The 20410-nt window shown below is 45.3% G+C and overlaps 1 pseudogene; it reads left to right on the top strand.

Moving 5' to 3' along the window:
* Positions 1-6233: 6233 nt before the first annotated feature.
* On the top strand, positions 6234-6350 carry LOC136659876 (5S ribosomal RNA; annotated as a pseudogene).
* The last annotated feature ends 14060 nt before the right edge of the window (positions 6351-20410 follow it).

The following is a 20410-nucleotide window of genomic DNA, read 5'->3' as shown; positions in this document are numbered from 1 at the left end:
CAGGCCAAAGACCCATCTAGTCCAGCTTCCTGTATCTCACAGTGGCCCACCAAATGCCCCAGGGAGCACACAAGACAACAGACACAACCTGTGTCCCGGTGCCCTCCCCTGCATCTGAGGCAGCCTGCCTCTAAAACCAAGAGCTTGAACATACTTAGTGACTTGTAACCCGTAATGAACATTTCCTCCAGAAATTTGTCCAGTCCCCTCTTAAAGGCATCCAGGCAAGACGCCATCACTACTTCCTGTGGCAAAGAGTTCCACACACTAATTACACATTGGGTAAAGAAATATTTTCTTCTGTCTGTCCTAACTCTCCCAACACTCAACTTTCGTGGATATCCCTTGAGTTCAGATTCAGGTAAGCCTATCGCTCTGGCCATGCTTAGATGCACTCTTTTCTTTCCTAGCTTTCTTTTCTTTTCTCAGCCGTGTCCTAGCAGTGGAAATAGCATCCCAGAATACCGTCCCAGGAGACTGTTCCCAGATACATTCAGTTTGGAAAGCTCCCAGATTTCCTTGGGCTTCTAAAGATCGGTCTTCTAAAGGTGGATGGAGAGGGAAGTGGGACAGTTTAAAATACCCCCACATTTGCTTACCTTCGAAAGGTTCTGCTCCCACAGAGTAGAACACACTCAGCAATAGAAGGCAGATTTTCATGTTGAGTCCAAAGAAGAAATCAAAAATAATGTACCGGCTGAAAGTTCGCTAGCAGCAGCCGTATCTCCACCAACTTCCCAGCAAAGGAAGAGTGAGGAGTGGTCGTCTCACTAGCCAATTTTGAAGAATCCAGCGCTTTCCTCCTCGTCTTGGCTGCTTGATCTTCAAGAAAGGGTCGTTGTCTGTTTCCTCCTCAGAAGAATCCTCAGTTTCACCCTCTCTATATAAAGTACTTTGAGTGTGTGTGTTTGTGTGTGTTGGTCTGCACACTCTGAATCATAAGTCTGGGGTAGGCGGTGTCAACAGCAGCCAGTAATGTGGTTAGGGAGGGCACTGTGTCTCCCCAGGGCCTGGCTGGATGCAAGCATGTGCTGTTACAAATCATTTCTTAGACTCATCAATAATATTGCATGGACGGAGTTGCACGGGGTTTCTTTGGAAAGAAGAAATGAGTGAGAGACAGAGGGCTGGCTCCCAGCTTCTCTTTCTTCCTTTTTTGTTTTCTGTTTCTGTCTGGGTTTTTCCTTTTCTTCTCCTGCCCCCAAAACTTGTTCAGATCTTCTGTTATGTGCAGCAAAGCCGACCTCTTTTTTGTTTTTCCCTCTCAGTGCCTTTCCAAAGGAAAAAGTGTGTGTCCAAAAAAACATTCCACTGGAGTCAGCCGTCAAATGTTTAAAACATCTTATATAATAACCTCTCATACTTCTGCAGCTCAGTTCCCCCATCTGCTTTTCTCTGCTGAACAGAATCATAAGAAAGCAGAGAGGGAGTAGAAGATAATAGGAGGATAGGCTGTGTCTAGAGAATCAGGAGAGTTCCACTGGGAAAAGACGCTCCCCAAATGTCCTTTTCTCCAGGAATTCCATAGAAAAAACACAACTTTTCCCTGCTTCAAGGGAGCCATCAGCTATTCCACCAGTCCTTACACTCACCTCAGACCTATTTGCATTTTTATAAAATCAATACACCTCAAACAAAGGCAAGGTGCAAAGGCCATCATGCTTGATGCTGGGTCACCCCATCAGCAGAAAGCATCCCTGGGCAATTGCTGGGGCCCCAGCTCCCCAACAGGGACCACAGCCCTGCCAGGGAGCGCTGGACCTGGCTCCCATTTTGATTTTCCCACAGTGCCCTGACTGTCTTGTACAACGTTGTGGGAAATAAAAAAATAAAAATCCCAATTAAAAAATGGCACTTGCAGCAGAGGTTGGCCGTTTGTATTTCCCCAAATGTCTTAAAGCAGGGGTGTCCAAAGTTTTTGGCAGGAGGGCCACATCGTCTCTCTGACACTGTGTTGGGGGCTTGGGGGGGGGGGGGAAGAATTAATTTACATTTAAAATTTGCATAAGTTTACATAAATGAATATATTAAAGATGAACTTATATGAATGAATGAAGGTCTTGCAATAGTTCAATGCCTATAAAAGACCTGGCACAAAGCAAGACTGGCCTTTCCTTTGCCGCTGCTACTGCATCACAGACATGAAACAACAAACAGTGGAGGGAGCCCTCATCCCACAGCTCATGTGAGAGGTCAAACAGTCGCCCTCACTTTGAGAGCAGTTGCGTTGGGCCAGTGTGGGCTCCAATGAAGCTCCAGAGGGCCAGAGGCTCATTGGAGACTGGGGGCTCCCTGAGGGCCACATTGAGAGGCCTTGAGGGCCACAAGTGGCCCCAGGGCCGGGGTTTGGGCAACCCTGTCTTAAAGCGATCAGGGGCATTGTGACAGCTGGAGCTTGTCTGCTGAAGCCTCTATCACCCAAGCTAATCCACCTCAGGGGGCCCATATATGCATAAAAGGCAAAACAGAGCACTTATTGATGACCCCCCCCCCCAAACCTGCAGTCCTTCCACACTCTGGAAGCAAAGGGCATGAGTAAATGTGGGCATACAGAAACAAGCAGCAGCCATTCTCTACTTTCTGGAAACACAACTAAGGGTCAGAGAATTGGTGACAGAGGCAGTGATCTTAAGGAAAGAAGAGGAAAGGGTTATTATATATTAGGCTGTACTCAGGTACTCATTTCCACGTATATTACTGTGTTTGGGTTCATTTTTACAGATCAAAAATCTGCACAGTGTACACAGATTGTACTGGTATTGAATGGAATGTGCAAATAACTGCCAGCCCATCCATGAGGCCAACTGAAGTGCTTTCCTCGGGCAGCAGACTGGCAGGGGTCATCCCCACCTGGTTCATCTGCTTGCCTGTACTGCACCCTCCTCCCACTGCTTGGACTGGAAAAGGAAGATGGGTCAGAGCAGAAATGTGGCATAGAGGAGAGCATTTGGCTAGGTCGGAGTGTTGTGAGAAGAAGCAAAGGCACTGAGAAGGTTGAGGATTCTGCCTGGCGTGCAGAAAGAAAGAAACAAAAATACCAGCACTGGCTTTTTTAAATCTTATATTGCAATACAAGGATGCCAGTCGGTGGGTGCCTAAAAAGCTTGCCTGCCACCTCTCTCTTTCAACACATTTTTATACACTTAAAAGGTCCATGCAGCACATTCTTAATGTGTACATAGTTGCTTATTACTAGTAAATATATCATTAACTATTTTAATTCCTTCCAGAAAGAGGCACTACAGATTATCCCTTGTTTTTCCCTTGGTAGGTTAATATTATCTCCATATCTCATTTACCTGGGGTCCTTCTGAGGTCTTCCAGGAACAATACCTAAAATTAGTCAATGCCCCCACTTGACTGTTTGATGGACTTAGCACATTCCTTCTTGCAGCCCCTTATCATCTTGTAACTCAAGGCTCTTCTCTAAATTTTCTATTGTCTACTCACTGTTTGTGTTTGCTCCTGAGGCATTAAGGAGTCATTCCTTAATTTACTTATTTACCCTTCTCTGGAAGACAAAGGAGAAACAAGGAATTATCCTGCTTCCCAGCACTTTGCCATTTTAGTAAAGTTTCAACACATGATGTTCAGTTCATGATGGGGTCTCTAAAATATCTAATGAAAGAACACATTTCATTTAATTTGTTTTATAATATATTCTCACTTCAAGAGCATTTGGTCAAACTTACCGTGGTCATGGAGTCCTTCTTTTGCAGCAGCCTCTTCTTCCTGGTCTCCTGGGCACAGCCATCTTGGACCACACAAGATCTTGCGCAACCCAAGATGGCTGGGCCCAGGAGAGCCCAGATGGAGAGACCATCAGGGACATCCTGTGGCACCCCTGAAAGTGAGGGCGCTGTGGTGCACAGTTTGGGAACCACTGGGCTAGGATGCCAGTAGACCAGAAGCTGGTACATCACAGGTAAAGGGAGCAGCATCTGGCATGCCATCTCAGGCACCCATCAGTCTGGGACAGCCCTGATTGCACCCAAGTGCGGACTAACCATAATTGCACCTGGGTACAGTTTAACGTATGAACAACCTGAAAGAGGGAGCAAAAAAATGAGGCAAAGTTTGCTTGCAAAAGAAGAGGAGGCTGATACCCTCTTTTTCATCACTGAGAGCAGCCATGTTCCCATTCACATCAAGATGGCTGGTCTGCATGTGCACTTGTGCATCAATAATATGGACAGAAACATGCAAATGTACATCAGCAACTGAAATCTGTGAGAAACTGTGCATGCTTCAATTCCAAAATGCATTGTAGAAACTAGTTGGAAAGGAACTAGTGGAAAGGAACATACGTTGGACGGTGCATGAAGAAGGCCAGTTGTGCGCCTGCATTAACACATCCACACACACATTTCAGGACCATTGTTATGGGCTGTCATGGCTATAGTTGAATTTGCTAAGAAGAAACTTCATGCCAGATGCTAGTAAGGACTCCAGACAGAGGAGACACAATAAAAGATAAGTCCACACTTGACTTACTCTATGTCATCCAATCCCTTGTTAAAGCCAGCCTCAGGCATAGGTTTGGTTGTACAGCTAGTGGAAAGTATATTTATTGGATTTGTTCTGGCTGCCTGTGTGCTGGGAGACTCAAGTCAGGTGGCTACAATCCTAAGAACATGAGGAGAGCCCTGATGGATCAAACCAAAGATCTACCTAGTCTAGCAACCAGTTTCCAACGATGGACAGTCATAGATATTTTGAAAGCCTACAGTCCCAGCATGCTTGTAAAGCATAAAATTCTCTGACCCCAGCAACTGGTACTGAGCATTCTGGTACCAGCAAACTGGTACATGCATTCAAACACGTAGTTTCTATGTTGTGATCCCCTGCATCTAGTATTCTGAGGTAGGCTGTTTTTGAATATGGAGGTTCCATTCCTAACCATTATGCCTCACAGAAAAAACGTGTGCCTCTGCTGGATCAGACCAAAAAGACATCTAGTCCAGCATCCTGCATCTCACAATGACCAACCAAATGCTCCAAGCAGGGCACAATGGTAATAGTCTTCACCCACTGGTATACCGCAGAAATTGGTATGGAAGGGTAAGTTGTTTCTGACCATGGAGGTTCCACCTAGTTATCTTGGCTAGCTTGAGAGACCTCTAGAAAGAACCCTGCTGGTTCAGACCAAAGGCAAAATAATAATAATAATAATAATAATAATAATAATAATAATAATAATAATAATAATAATAATAATAATAATAATTTCTATACCTTGGTCGTCAGATTTCTCATCAGACTTTATTCAAGGCAGTTTACATAGGCAGTTTGCATAGGCAGTTTACATAGGCAGGCAATTTAAATCCAATATGCCTTCTTTTACAATTTGAAAGAAGGTTTCTATCTTTCAAGAAACCACAACATTCAGATGTTTCTTTCTTGATCTGGTTTCACATTCTGGCCTCCATCCTCCCACGCTCAGAGCAGATGGAATAACTCGGCTCAGCTTGTCAGCTGCTTCAAGGTTCGGTGCCGGTGGCCTCGAACTGGCGACTTTCGGATGTTATCTTCAGGCAAATGGAGGCTCAACCCTCTAGACCAGATGTTTGGACAGTACATTGCCCGCCAGATTCCTGCAGGCAGCGTTGCATCCAAATTCCAACATGGAGTGCCTCTGCTCTAACTCCTCTACTCCTCTACACTTCCCCTTCCATTCCATCCCCAAGTTCCATTTCCAATTTATGGAGCAGGAGAGTGATTTTCAACATTTTTCTCATCATGACATACTGACCTCTATGGTATTCTCTGTGATCTTTGCCTCTTGTAATGTCACTTCTGGCTTCCAAGAGACTCGTCTGAGTTCCGCAGCTCTGTTTCTAGGGCAACTGTCTATAGCAACTAATTGTCCATCCCTCCACTGGTTTGCTAGCAGAGGAAGAAGAAAGGACAATTCATTTCTAGACAATTGCCCTAGAAACAGAGCTGCACAATGCAGAAGAGTTTTTCCACTATTTTCAATGCTGTGCTCCAAATTCCAGTGGCACACCTGCGGAGCTTCCATGGAACACCAATGTGCGGTGGCCCACCAGTTGAAAATTGCTGGCGTAAGAGGAACAGAGGTTGGCACATCACCAGGTCAGAGGCCCAGGGGGAACATTTGGCACATTGCCTCAGAGTCCAGAGGGTCCCACATGGGTCAAAGGCAGAGGGGTTCTGCCAGAAAAAGCAATATGACAACACTCAATAGAACCTAGGGCTTCAAGATTGGCTTTGGCAGCAACTGTTACCCTGCACATGCCCGATCTCATCTGATCTCGGAAGCTAAGCAGGGTCAGGCCTGGTTAGTACTTGTATGGGAGACCGCCTGGGAATACCGGGTGCTGTAGGCTTATACCATAGTCTTTCGAGACTGAAGGTTGCCAAACATCATCAAGATTGGCTTTAGACTCAGCATCTCTCTCCTTTTCTGTAGAAAGTATACACTGGGGATAGCATCAGTCCCCTAATGGTTTCCATATGTTCTTAATGTGTCTTAGCATGTAATTAGTTTGTGGAACTCTTTGCCACAGGAAGTAGTGATGGCACCTTGCCTGGATGCCTTTAAGAGGGGATTGGACAAATTTCTGGAGGAAAAGTTCATTACGGGTTACAAGTCATAGTAGGTATGTGCAAGCTCTTGGTTTTAGAGGCAGGCTCAGTGGTGTCGCTAGGGGTGTGTGGGGGGTGCGGGACACACTGGGTGACGCGCAAGGGGGGTGATGCGCACTGGGAGGGTGACGCGCTAAAATCGCAGTGGTTAGGTGTAACACCATCATGTTATATACTGTTGGATGTGAAATTTTGAGTGGAATGTAATGCCAAAAATGGGAGTGAAATGTCTCCTTTCTATCAAAAGTTATTGGCAAAAAAACGGAAAACAAAAAATGCATGGAGCCCAATGGAAAGTGAAAGCGAACCGTATTGTGCGATTACTCGTGAGTATGTGAACTTGCCTTAGTCCTTTGGAAAGGGCAGGCTGAGAGGGATCCAACAACACCAGAATGGTAGTGTAGCCCCCAAAAAACACAGAGAAAGAGGTCCCTCCCTCCAAGTTGGCTAATGTATTGAGCCCTGTGGTAAGTGAAACTAAGCCACGTGGTTGCATTTACTCATGACACCACTAGTGACCAAAATCACTAAAATCACAATTTGTAAAAATAATACCATCATGTTATATATCAATCAATGTGTAATTTCATGCAGAATGCGATGAAACAAACTGTGTTGAAATATCTTTATTCTATCAAAAGGTATAGTCAAAAAACCAGTGAGGGTGGGCAGATGGTAGATCACCATGCCCACCACCTGGAGTGTTGCCCCGCCCACTGCATGGGGTGATGCGCTGGCCTCCCGCACCGGGTGATGTGAACCCTAGTGACACCACTGGGCAGGCTGCCTCTGATTATCAGAAGCAGGGGATAGCACCAGAACACAGGTTGTGCCTGTTGTCTTGTGTGCTCCCTGGGGCATTTGGTGGGCCACTGTGAGATACAGGAAGCTGGACTAGATGGGCCTTTGGCCTGATCCAGCAGGGCTCTTCTTATGTCATTGAGTAACTGTGAACTATCAGACCAAGGAATGGGTTAACAGCAGATTCCTGGCAATTGCTTCCCTGGCACTGTTCCTTAAAATGGATACACAGATCCATACTGTTGTTTTCCTCTGTTCTGCTAGGAGTCTGGCTGGGGGCAAAAGGGAGTGGGCATGTTTTGGCTGCACTATTTGGGTCAAAGATTTTTTCAGCCTGGATCCTGGTCAAACCCTTCATTCAAACTCCAGATCTCTCGCCATGCCAGCACTTGTCCTCTCACACTCTTGAGACAGAGTTACAATGCGAAGCCTAGGCAGGTCTGTTCAGATGTCGGTCTCATTGAGCTCAATTGGACTGACTTCCAGGGAAGGGTGTCTAGCATTGCAGCTTTTGTCTTGGCACCAGAGACACTGCAAAATGTGCCAGGCATCAGCTAGTCCTTTTGCAAATCCCATGAAATATGTGAAGCTGCTGCCTTCAATGGACTTCTTCCATTGATCTATTCTTAGCTCAGTAGCATCAACTCCAACTGGTTGCAACTTTTAAGCCCAGGCAGAGCCAACTAAAGCAGCCTCTTCAGGCAGCAAGATTGATGGGGATGTCCATTTCTGTCTACCTATTTGCCTCCACTGCTTCTCCTCTTCCTCCATTCCCAAGGAAGAGGAGGACAGAGAGGAAGAGGAAATGTGGAGGGAAGGAGAGTGCTGAGCTACAAGGGAGAGTTGGGAAGAGCAGAGCAGGGACGTGTGGTCTGGGGGCGGCAGGTGAGGCTGAACTGCCCCATCACAGACCAGGTAAAAGCACCACAGCTGCCCTGCCTGCTTACACCTGAGGAATCTGCACCTCTCAGGGGCAGGAGGTCTGGTCTAGAGGGTAGAGCCTCCGTCTGCCTGAAGATAACATCCACAAGGTCGTCAGTTCGAGGCCACCCGCACCGTGTGACCTTGGAGCAGCTGACAAGCTGAAACCGAGCAATTCCATCTGCTCTGAGCGTGGGAGGATGGAGGCCAGGATGTGTAGCCAGATCAGAATGAAACACCTGAATGTAGTGGTTCTTGAAAGAAAGAACCTTCTTTCAAATTGTAAAAATCCCTATTTAATAAGGGATTTAAATAAAGCCTGCCTATATAAACCGCCTTGAATAAAGTCTTGAATAAAGACCAAGAAAGGCGGTATATACCTGTTGTTGTTGTTGTTGTTATTATTATTATTATTATTATTATTATTATTATTATTATTATTATTATTATTATTATTATTATTATTATTATTATCTCTCCTTACACCTGAGAAAGAAGGTGTAAGGACAGCCTCCTCAGAAGTAAGGAGAGCCTCCTTGGGTGAAAGCAGGTGGGGCAGCCACAGTGTTTTTCCATGGACAATGATGGGGCAGTTCTGCCTCACCTGCCGCCCCCCGCACTGCACGTCCCTGGTGCAGAAGACTGGCACATCATCAAGTAAGGGGAGGAAGCACTTGACATGCAGCTTCATGAGGTCTTGGGTTGGCCCTGAACCCAGGACTTTCCCAGCCCTGTCTAAAGATGCTGGGTTGTGGTGGGTCTGGAGTTGAACTTAATCCAGCTGTAGTGGTTGTGGAGTTGGCCACATAGCTTCCAGGGTAACCTTGGGCTAGTCACCAGCTCTCAGCCTCACCTACCTCACAGACTTATTGTGAGGACAAAAGGAGGGAAGGAACTGTGTATACCACCCTAAGCTCCTTGGAAGGAGGGCGCTATAAAAATGTGGAACATAAATAAATAAACCTAGGATCTTCAGCATGCAAAGTATGGGCATCATTTCACTATAGCTCCTTCCCCCTAACCAGGTATTTTCTGAAGATTGAAAATACGGAAAGTGAGATTCCTTCCCTGCTCTTTCAAACACCTCTAGCCCCTTTAGCTCCTTGCAAAACAGCTGAGTGGAGTAGCAAGGCATAGAGTCCTTTGTTCCCAAAGATTTAAGCAAAGCACTTCCACTTGGAACCTTTGCTAAGCTTGTCGCCCCAGCAGGGGTGTGTAAAACCTGTCCCGTCCTTTTTGCAGATATTGTTGCTTTCACATCAGTTGGCATCACACATTAAGGATGTACAATATTAAATGTGCCTTTTTTAAAAAGGAGATAAATAGTTGCACATTGCATGCACATGGGTACTGCATCTATAACTGAGCTTCAGATTCTCCACTCCAAAGTACAGTTAACGATAAAGATTTCATTTTAAAAGGTGGCCAATACATACATAATCATAAGAAATGCAGATATAAATCATTGTTGCATCTTGCATGCTGCACTGGATTAACTGCACATGCAACAGGACAGTGATATTGATCTGATTCACAGTTGCACTTTAATTGCTCAACAGCTGGTGCAATAAAGCTGCTGACATTTTTGTGGCTAGGGATGAGAGAATTCCCCCTGTTCTGCTCTTTTATTGTTCCTTTGGTTCACTCTACCTTAACATTCCACTTCCCCAAAATTCTGGTTTAAGTAATAGGAATTCTGGATTTGGCTCCTACAAAGTTTGTCTCAATATTCAGTTCACTGGCATCTTTCCCCCACTCTGCATCTCTGATGCAGACATGTATGTTCTTAAAACACTGCAAAAAAAGTCACCTCCATGTGATTATGTGCAAGATTGTACATCATATTCTTTTATGTGCAGTGTTCTAATGATGTACACGTTTTTCTACACACTTTTTCTGTGCAATTTTATGGATAGGTTTCTATGTACAGTCACCAGAAGATTGCTTTTTTGCAGTTTTTCATCAGTGAACACAAGTATACATGTGGATCTATAAAACAACACATAAAAAGAACATTGATGTAATCCTCTGTACAAAAAGCAGTTCAAGACTGCTTTTTTGCATTGTTCTTATGTCAAAGAAGGGGCTTTCCCATTTGCTTGAACTTAAAATTAACACATGAAAAGGAGAAGCATTCACTCCCTTCTCATAGTAATAGTTTCCAATGGGGTTTTTCCAATGCAATGGATTGACAGTAGGCTGTCAGACAGAAAGCCTACTTATTAACTTGTGGAACTCACCACCACAAAATAGGACAGTACCTGCTAGTTTCAGTGGCTTTTAAAAAAAGGATTAGACAAAAAGCTGAGCCTATTGACATCTATTAGCCCTGATCGCCATGTGGAGCTTCCATGCGTCTGAGGCAGTCTACCTCTGAATACAGATTACTGGAAACACAAAAGAGGAAGAGTTACTGCCTTGGTGCCCTGCTTGAGAACTTCCAGAGGCATCTTGCAGGATGTTGTTGGAAACAGGATGCTGGATGAAATTGGTCTGAGCCATCTGGGTTCGTCTGATGTTCTTCAAAGCTCCCTCCCACCCATCCTCTAAGACCCTGCATCTCAAATGGAAACCCAGACAAAGAACAAATCAGCAGAAGTTCACAACATGCAGACTATAAAAGGAAAGGACAGTGTGCCACATTCCTAGAGGGTTTGCGTAAATTTGTTTATGATGACAATTTGGCATATGGCCTGCCTGTGGTATTCCATTTGGGCATCATGCGAGATGTGAGGGGTCCACTGTCAAAGGTACCTTCCTACTCTCTTTGGTTCAGGCTGAAACAGGACCCAGGATGGAGATGAGCAAAACAAGCATCTTTTCCTTGTATTCCCAAAACACAATTCCCATCTTTTAAGGGCTTCCCCAGCAGGCTCTAATTTGACACATCAAATGCACCCAGCATGTTCAACCTGTGTAAAGCATAAGAACTGGGACAGCACAAGTGCGCTAATTACATATATTGCACAAGTCAAAACAGCAGCACCGAGTAGGCCTTTAAAAAAAAATCACCTATTTTTTCACTAATTCAGTGGAACAGCCCAGTACATTAAATGTAGATTGATTGATTGACTGAATTTTTTGTCACACAAGCACAACTTATTTGCAAGCTGTCTCTACTTTCTAGTCATCCAGGTGTAGGACAGTTTATGCCCCTGGGGCTGTTCAGACCCAGAGACACATTCAGCCTTCTGTAACCATGGTTTTCCTCCATTTCACTCACACGGCCTGTCTCATCCTAAGGTTTTCTGGGTTTGCCACTTGAAGACGCAACACACACCAACATTTGATCAGAACGATTTTTGTACCATCTTTTTAAGCGAGGCCGTTCACAAGGTGCCATTAAAACAATAACCTCAAACTAGCCCTTCCTGGCTCACTAAGGACTCCCCAAAGATGACACCAGAACTCAATAGGTCCTTCCTCCACCTTTGATAGGTCTCCCTGCCAATAGCAGCACAAGGCAGGTATGGTGGGGGGGATTCTAAGAGTGCCCCCATACTGTGACTCGAAGTGATTGAAAGGGCCAGGTGACATGAGATGGTTTCAGTCTCAATGTTTGGACAGCTGCTGCTGCTTCTTAAGGCAGTGGCAAGCCAGTCGTAAATAGCGCCGGGTTAAGAAGAAGGTGGAGCAATCCTATTTTGATCACTCACCTGGGAATGATCAGAACAGGAACACTCTACTTTCTTCCTCCAGCACCACTGCTATGACTGCTCATAGCAGTGACACTGAAGGAACAGGCAGGGGTCCTCTTCTCCATACTGTCCTGATCCTCCTCTCGCTCATGTGCTCTCGGCAAGCAAGAAGAGAACTGGGCACACAATGATGCTGGGTGGGCTGATGTGGGTGATCCTTCCTCGATTAGCCACATCCTCCAACCTGCCACCTGATGCAGCCAGTTCACCCTGTAGCTGGGCTAGCCTTGAACGTTGCAGCGGAAAGTCAGGCTCATTTGTACTTTCTGTTTTATATTTGGTGGGGTTTCACTTCTGGTAGGGAAGCTAAATGACTGGAGAGTTATTCCATAGAGAAGGGCACAGTCTTGTCATCTATCTGCTGGCCCAAGACTAGGTCCAATGGCTTTAGCTGTAGGAGGGGAGACTTGAGTTGAACATTTGGAGGAACTTAGCAATCGTAAAAGTAGTTCACCAAAGCAGTTACCTGGGAGGAAGGAGGCTCATTCTGGTTGAAGGTCTTCAAGAAGAGACTCAACAGCAATACTGTACTCTAACTCTGGATTTTCAGCATTGAAGAGAAAGTTGAAGTAGATGGCCTTTGAGGCCACCTTCAGTTTTCTGTAATCTGTGTAGCCTAGCAGCTAGCACTCACCAGCATGTGGAAGATGGGGGCGAATGCTGCAATTAGCATCTAAAATACTTCTCCCCCCCCCCACACACACAAGCATACACCCATCATGTCCAGCAACAGAAACTGCTGGCCTGTCAGTCTTCTGCTAGCATCTCCTAGCAGAGATGCTGCAGGATTTGGTGCAATTTCATTCATATTCACCAATAACAAGAGCAGCACCTCTCTGGCGCCATCAGAATGTTGATTGTGATGTTGCTGAACATTCCATGTTGGCTTTATTTTAAACTGTTCAGAAGGAGCACCCAGCAAACCACAGAGTGGTTCAAGCGGAAAGAAAGAAGACCATGAAGGCAGAAGGGAGGGATGCATTGCAAATATCACCCCTCCCCATCATATACTGTTGACTAAGGGGCTTGTCAATTAACTGCATTTAATCATGCAGTTAGGCTGATGGGAGAGTTTGCCTGAGAATTAAATAGCAAGCAGGAGACTGAGAAACAGACCAAAACCATGGCAGGGGAGAGGCCTTACCAGTTTGCCCCGCTAGTTTTGAGCCCAGTTGTGCCCCTCCCTCACATAATGCCTTTAATCAAAACTTTTTTTGGCATTTCAAAATAGAGCAGTGGGGCATGATCAGGCTTAAAGCCCCCTCCCTGCCACCACAGTTTTCCTCTGCTTTGCAGTCCCCCAACTTGCTATTTAATTCTAAAACAACTCCCCCCATCTGACCTAATTGCATGATTAAGCACATGACTGAATAGGCCCTTATGCGGCATCTTCGGATTGATGTTAATTGTAATATGCTTTGCAGCCAACCTTGTCTGGAAAGTGGAGTGTGAACAGAATACATTCCATTCCCAGCAACATTCCACAAGTGAAAAATAGGGACACACCTGCAGTATTTCTCTCCTCCTTCCAAGAATCCCTGCCCACCACAGTTAAGACACATTTCTGGAGGCTCTACATTTTGTGCTGTGTTCATCGACTTGGCAACAGTGTGCTTTCCACCCATTTCAAAATTAAGATTGGGCTCATGGTAGACTAGAAAAACATAATTTACATACGTCTGTTCTCAGCACTTTGAAATAGACCTTGGATGCTGCCCCGTGTGAAATAGCAGATTGCACAGCCCCTTGGTGTTCATGCGCCCACATGGATATGTACGCGCACTACAGAAGATGCATTTCTTACAGCACACAGACCCCAAACAATGACACAATCCTGTGTGCTTACTCAAACGTAAGCCCTGCGGTGTTCAACAGAACTTCCTCTCCTGTCAGCCTGCTAGGATTGCAGTCTGAACTGCTCAAGACTTGGTGAAAGATCTGAACCTGAATGAAGGACCATTTTAGCAACTTATACCCTGACAGTATTTTAACAAGGCATTCCTCAAATGCAAAAACTGGAACAAAAGAGGGGTAGTGATTTTCCAGGGAGAAGGACCAGAAAATGTGTGCTTTTCAAGTTTCATTCAAAGTTGCTTCCTACCAAGTCAGACCCATGGTTTATTTAGCTCCGTATTATCTACTCTGACAGACAGCTGCTCTCCTGCTGCTTTAATACACATACAGGTCTTTCCCAGCCCTTTTTAGAGATGTTGTGAGGGACTGAAGCTGGGACCATGCAAGAGAGCAGGCGTTCCACCACTAAGCTATAATCTCTCCTGCACATTCTTCCTTCAAAGTTACCACTCAGCAGGGAGCTGAACCCAAATATACCAAGGGCCTAATCCTAACCTTCCTCCCCCCCGCCCCCAAAAAATGGTGACTGCTGCATCCCATGGTGGGGGCCAGTGGCAGAGATCTCTCCCAGATAAGGGAATGATTGTTCCCTTACCCTGGGGTAAGTCTCTGAGGTGCAGAAGGGTCTAATTGGACCAGCAACAGGTAAATAAATGTTGCAAGTCCATGTTGATCTGCACCACAGGAGGTTAGGGGGAAGGGAGTTGGATATCAACAGTGCCAGTGCCACCAATCCCACCCTCCTTGAAACCAATCTGCCCCTCCCCTCCCCCCTGCTCTCCCCCCAATTCCATCCTCCTGCCACCCCTTCCCACCTCTCTGCTGACTTACCTTCATTGGTGATTGAAAGCTCCAACTCAGGCCTTCCTGCCAGCACTCCCAGCAGTGTCCTGAGCAGCACGCTTTCAGAGCCTCTATTGCAGCAGGGGAGAACCTAAGGACATGTGGGGAGTTTAAGATTAGGCTGTAAGCCTGTGCATCTGAGCCCAGGGACTCTTACCAGTAAATGATGTGAAAGACAGCCTAGACTAGTGTTTCTCAAACTGTGGGTCGGGACCCACTAGGTGGGTCATGAGCCAATTCCAGGTGGGCCCCATTCATTTCAATTTTTTGTTTTTAATATATCAGACTTGATACTACCATGATATGTGACTGCATTTGGGGAAATATTACAAATCTGTACTTTTAACAGGCTATGTATATGATTTTAACAATGATAATAAATGGGACTTACTCCTGGGTATGTGTGGGTAGGATTGCAGCCTAGGATTGTTAAAAATGTTCCTGCTTGATGATGTCACTTCTGGTCATGACATTGCTTCTGGTGGGTCCCGCCAGATTCTCATTCCCATGAGCTGATCTGGGAGGGTCGGAAATGTGCTATAAAGCACATTTGCACCTCCTTAGCTGGGGTGGCACATGGATGCACGCTGGCCCACAGAAGCCGAGTCCAGCCACCGCACCAATGGAGACAGGTGAGTTCACGCAGAGCGAGTGTGGCCAGCGCAGGGGTCTGGGGGGCATGGGAAGGATGGGGAGGAGTTGGGCAGAAGGCCTTTCAGGCAAGTGGAGGGCGAGCAAGCCTCTGGGCAGGTGGTGGGCACCAATCTTTAGGTGGCGCAGATCTGAGTAGGCCCATTGGGGCTGCAACGGCTTTCCCTGGGGTAAGGGGAAGTGTTTCCTCTTGCCCTGGGCTGAGCCTCTTGCAGCCCTAAACTTGCAGTGGATACAGCGCAGGCCAACCAGCCTGCCTCTTCCAGGGGAAATTAGGGTTGCTCTGTGAATTGGTTGTTGAATTGCTTGTGAAAGGCATGCAACTGATGAAGTGTGGCCCACAACAGTGGACATTGAAATCAGTGGTTAGCCTCTATGATGCTACAAGACTCTTTGTTGATTCTGCTGCAGCAAGCGAACACAGCCAGCCTTCTGGAGATTTGTGAAATTAGAATTTGTAGTAAGGTTTGGCACCATTTCAGGAGCGGGTCTGAATCATGACTCAGGCTTTTTATTACATTACGGAGTTGATGGACTTAGCATTGCTATGAGTGGAATCGCAAATTGTGAATTGTTATAGTGCTGAGCTTGCAGAATTTTGATCTTGTTAGAGATCAGCATTGATTTGTTTCCTCCTGCTAATCCAATGTGATTTTTACAGCGTTTTTCTCTTCTACAGCCACACCGCTATCTGCTGAAGATTTTACTTCATGAATCTGATGAAGCGGGCTGTGGTCTCCAAAAGGTGATGCTGTGATAAATTTGGTTCCCTTCAAAGTCCACAGGATTCTTTGGTGTTTTCCCTGCTGCAGGCTGATTTGGCTTCCCCTCTGAAAATTATTGTCTTTGAACTGGCCCATCCATGAGGCCTATTGCGGCAGTTGCCTCAGGTAACAGATTGGTGGGGGCGCCCACCTCACCCCCACTGTTTCTCCTCCTCATCCTTGCACTTTTTGGATTGAAAAAGGAAGTGTGGAGCAGACCAGAAGAGGAGATGTGAAAGAGAGAATGGTGAGCTAGCTCTCCTCTACTTCTACTTCACCCCCCCCCCTAAACCGTCTGAATCCAAAGAGCAGGAGAAGCAGAGGCTGGGGCATTACGAGGAAAAAGGGAGGCAGCATTTGGCACACTGCCTCAGATGTCAAGAAGTCTTGTGCTGGTCCCAATTGGAATTGGAGATCCTCTGTTCCACCCTGATCACCTCCCTGTTCCACCCCTCCCCATGTTCCTTCTGCCCCCTGGAGAATAGATGGAGACATGGAGAATACACTGGCATGGAACTGGAGTCATGGCCACTTGCTGCCTGCAGCGGCAATGGTTCGGCTCCTGCAATACAACATCTTTTGCAACAGCCATAAAGGAGCTTATGCTGCACAGCTGACAGGACACTGGTTCAGGCAGCATAAGGCCTGTGTAGGATTGGGACATCAGTTTAGAAAACACACACACTGAGGAATCTGAACCAGAACTGAACTCATATTTTTAAGGCCTGTGCTTCTCAGACTCACCCATGGCTTCCCCTCAGAGACAGCAAGCATTTCACTGCATGAATCCACCCTCACGGTGATTCATGCATCCACCTCTCAAGTTGGCTTTTTGGGGCAGTCGAGATGATGCCGAGCTCACCCATTCCCTTGGCAAGAGGCTGTCCCCAAACCTAACGGGGCCTTCAGTTCTTTCTTCTGCTGGAAAGATATGCCTGTGGTGGGACAGGAGAAATAGCTTGGCATGGAGGAGAAAGAGACTGCCCTGTCCCACTTGGCATGAGCTCTAACCCACTGATCCTGCTTGTCACAGATCCAGATTCTTTTATCCTCGCAAAGGATGGTAGGGCTAGACATCAGGACACAATTAAGAGCAGCAGTTGTTTTGTTTAAATGCCACACTATTAAGTTCATAAGGGATTTTCTTTCTGTCCCCCCCTCTGCCTTCTTTCCCAGCTGTGCTTGGCTAGGATGGAAAGCCCAGTTACCAAGTTGAAACATATGGAAGTGCTTTTGCTCCTTCCTTCCAGTTGTTGCTTCTCTGTTTTGGCACAAACCTACAGGGGCTCAGCCAGGGCTGGGTGAATGGTGGCGGTTCCATAAGAGTACAAGGGGAGACTGATTTCTGAAGGGAGTTACGAACCCTGAGTTCGTTCAGTTTAAGCCAAATTCTGATCCCTGTTTTGTAGCTGTTTAAAAACAGTAGTGGGGAAATGTATCACTAAATAGATGTGAAATCTGAAATAAAAATAAAAAGTTAAGGGGGTCAGCTCCCACCCCCCATGCTCCCCTATAATTCAAGTGCTGAGAAAAAATTATTTTGAGTACAGAATTTGGGGGGGGGGGGGAGGAGATGCTGGAGAGCTGGTCCAAAAGCCAAGACTGAAAAAAGGAAGATTGATCAGAATCTTTCTCAAGGATTCATAGAGGGATGCTTCTGAAATTCTTCTTATCCAAATTTCTAGATGGATTTAAGAGTTCCTAATTACCTGCCCTTGTTTCCAAGCAGCACTAAGAATTCTCTATTGTTTCATATTTTATTTCCACATTTTGTGCTGAGTGCTGTGCATGCCACAGCTTTTAGCTTCTTTAGATTCCTTAATGATGCTTGCATGTGCATTGATAAAACACTGCAAAAAACAATCTTGCTGTGATCAGTGGCGCCCCCTCTGCATGACAAAATTATTTTCCGTAATAGTCATGATATAAGCGCAGACAGCAAACGTTTTCTTTTGTTGAACTTATATATGATAGGGGTCACATATGTAGTGAACATTAGAAATCATAACCCAAATCAAAACAGGGAAGGAATACCCATCAAGATATTATGCAGTGGGCTTGTGTTCTGTCATACATACAGAAGCAGATTTGTTGTAATAAAGAAGAAAGGCAAAACATATGTACATTTATGAATACATTTGGTTTTCTGAAATGCTTGCTATTAAGCAAGCTATTTACTCCCAGTGGCAATCCCAATGTAATCCACTTTTTGTTAAAGTGTACACCTTTCATTACAGGATTCCCAGTGCAATCCTCTTTTTGTTACATAAGGCAGTTGTGTTTTCCTTTTCTTTTTTTTCTTTTTTGCTATAACATCTGATAGAATGGAGATATTTCAACACAGTTTGTTTCATTGAATTCTGCATTAAATTATACATCAAATGATATATAACATGATGGTATTATTAAAACATACTGAGGTTTTAAAAATTGGGAGGCGGCCTCTGTCATGACCCTGCGGCCTAGCAGTCGAGGCCTGCGACCCACCCAGGCCCTCTCATTTGTATGCATGGCTGCTTCAAGATGCTTGCTCTGTAGTGTTTTGCCAATGGCACAGTTTTTTACAGAATCACTTTTGTGCAATTAGTAAAGCAAGAAGAATTTTGATATCTATAGTTGCATCAGGATTGAACACTGCAATAAAAGCAATCTTGATACAATTGTAGGTATGATTGCACCAAGATTTTCTTTGTGCTGTGTTTTACCACACAATGAGCATTGATTAAACACCACACAAAAAGAATCTTGATGCAATCATACATTCACATTGCTTTTTTGTATTGTTTTACCTGAGCACACAAGTGTCCACCGTGAAGTGAAAATGACACAAATGAACTGGAGAGACACTAAAAGCCCTGGTAAATAACTCATGCATACCGCTCTGTACAAAATTTGAAAATAAACAATGAAACCACAGAAGACTCCAAAAATTTTTTAATTAGGAACTGCAAAATTTAAAGAGAAATTTGGAGAAGAAATTTAAAAGTCCCAATCTCTATCAAATCTCTTGTCTGCTTTCTCTGCCTTGATGAAAGGGGGAGGAAAATGAGCCAGTTCTGATGCAATACTTGTACAAACATTTGATCTCCTTGATTATCTCTTTTTCACTGTCCCATGGCAGGAACTAGAACAGGATGACCTCACCTTGTTCTATCCTCACAATAACCTTGCAAGGTAGATTCGGGTGAGAGGGGAAAACTTTGCACACAGTTGGGTTGGGAACCTAACACAGGGAAAGCCAAAAAGGAGAATACTGTGAAACTGCAAAAATAAGCTGAGACTGAGAGGAAGTTCACTAATTCATTGCAAAGAAAACAAAACTTTGGAGAGACCAGTATTTAAAAACTGACACATAAAGCCATTCAGTGTCATTCCATGAAACATATGAAGTTTTGTGGAAGTTTTCATGGAAACTGGAAGTTGATTTCTGAGGCCTTCAGAGGGCCTCAGAACACACCCTGGATGTGGGTGTCAGCCCCCACCTGCAGATTTGCTGTATTTGTTGATCTCAGTATTCCAAGAATGGAACCTCCGCAGATGCAGAGGTTGGGCTGTAATGTATGCATGAACATGCAAGCCACTGAGCCTGACCCTGGAGCCATTTAGTTCAGAACCATCTTGGCAGTGTCTCAGGCAGGATTTTTTCTCCCCCAACCCTATCTAAAGATGATAGAAATTGAATCTGGAACCCTCTGGATGGAAGGCATGGGCTCTCTCTTTGAGCTCTCTCTACACCATAATGAGAACTTGCCCCTTAGTTCATCATTATGGCTGCATGAACACTCATGGAGAAGCAATGCTCATCATTAACTAGCATCCAGTCAATTTCTCAGGTATTTCACAATTCCATGCCCCCCACCCCCCCACCCCAAGGCTCAAAGGACATATTGAATTTGTTCTTGCATAGAACCCATGTTTGCTTGGGCATTTACTGGGCCACTGTGAAATACAGGAAGCTCAACTAGATGGGCCCTTGGCCTGATCCAGTGGGGTTCTTCTTATGTTCTTATGCTGCAAGACTGACCCTTCATATCTCTTGGGGGAGGGGAGACTGTGGGAATCTGAGGATTACCTGGCATTACTTTTCATACAAGGGTTGTACCATTCAGTTTGTTTAAGAGATGTAGACTACATTCTAACTGAAAGGGAGGAAGTGACGTCAGGCCTGCAGGATCAAATTTGCTTTATACTAGATCCCTGAGGCCCACCAACCAGAGCCAGATGTGGAATAATGGCGGGGGGTGACTGGGAAGCGGAACTGGATGTAAA

The sequence above is a fragment of the Tiliqua scincoides genome, chromosome 8, assembly GCF_035046505.1.
Source record: "Tiliqua scincoides isolate rTilSci1 chromosome 8, rTilSci1.hap2, whole genome shotgun sequence".
In the NCBI taxonomy this organism is placed as follows: Eukaryota; Metazoa; Chordata; class Lepidosauria; order Squamata; family Scincidae; genus Tiliqua; species Tiliqua scincoides.
This window is presented reverse-complemented; position numbering and strand designations above follow the sequence as displayed.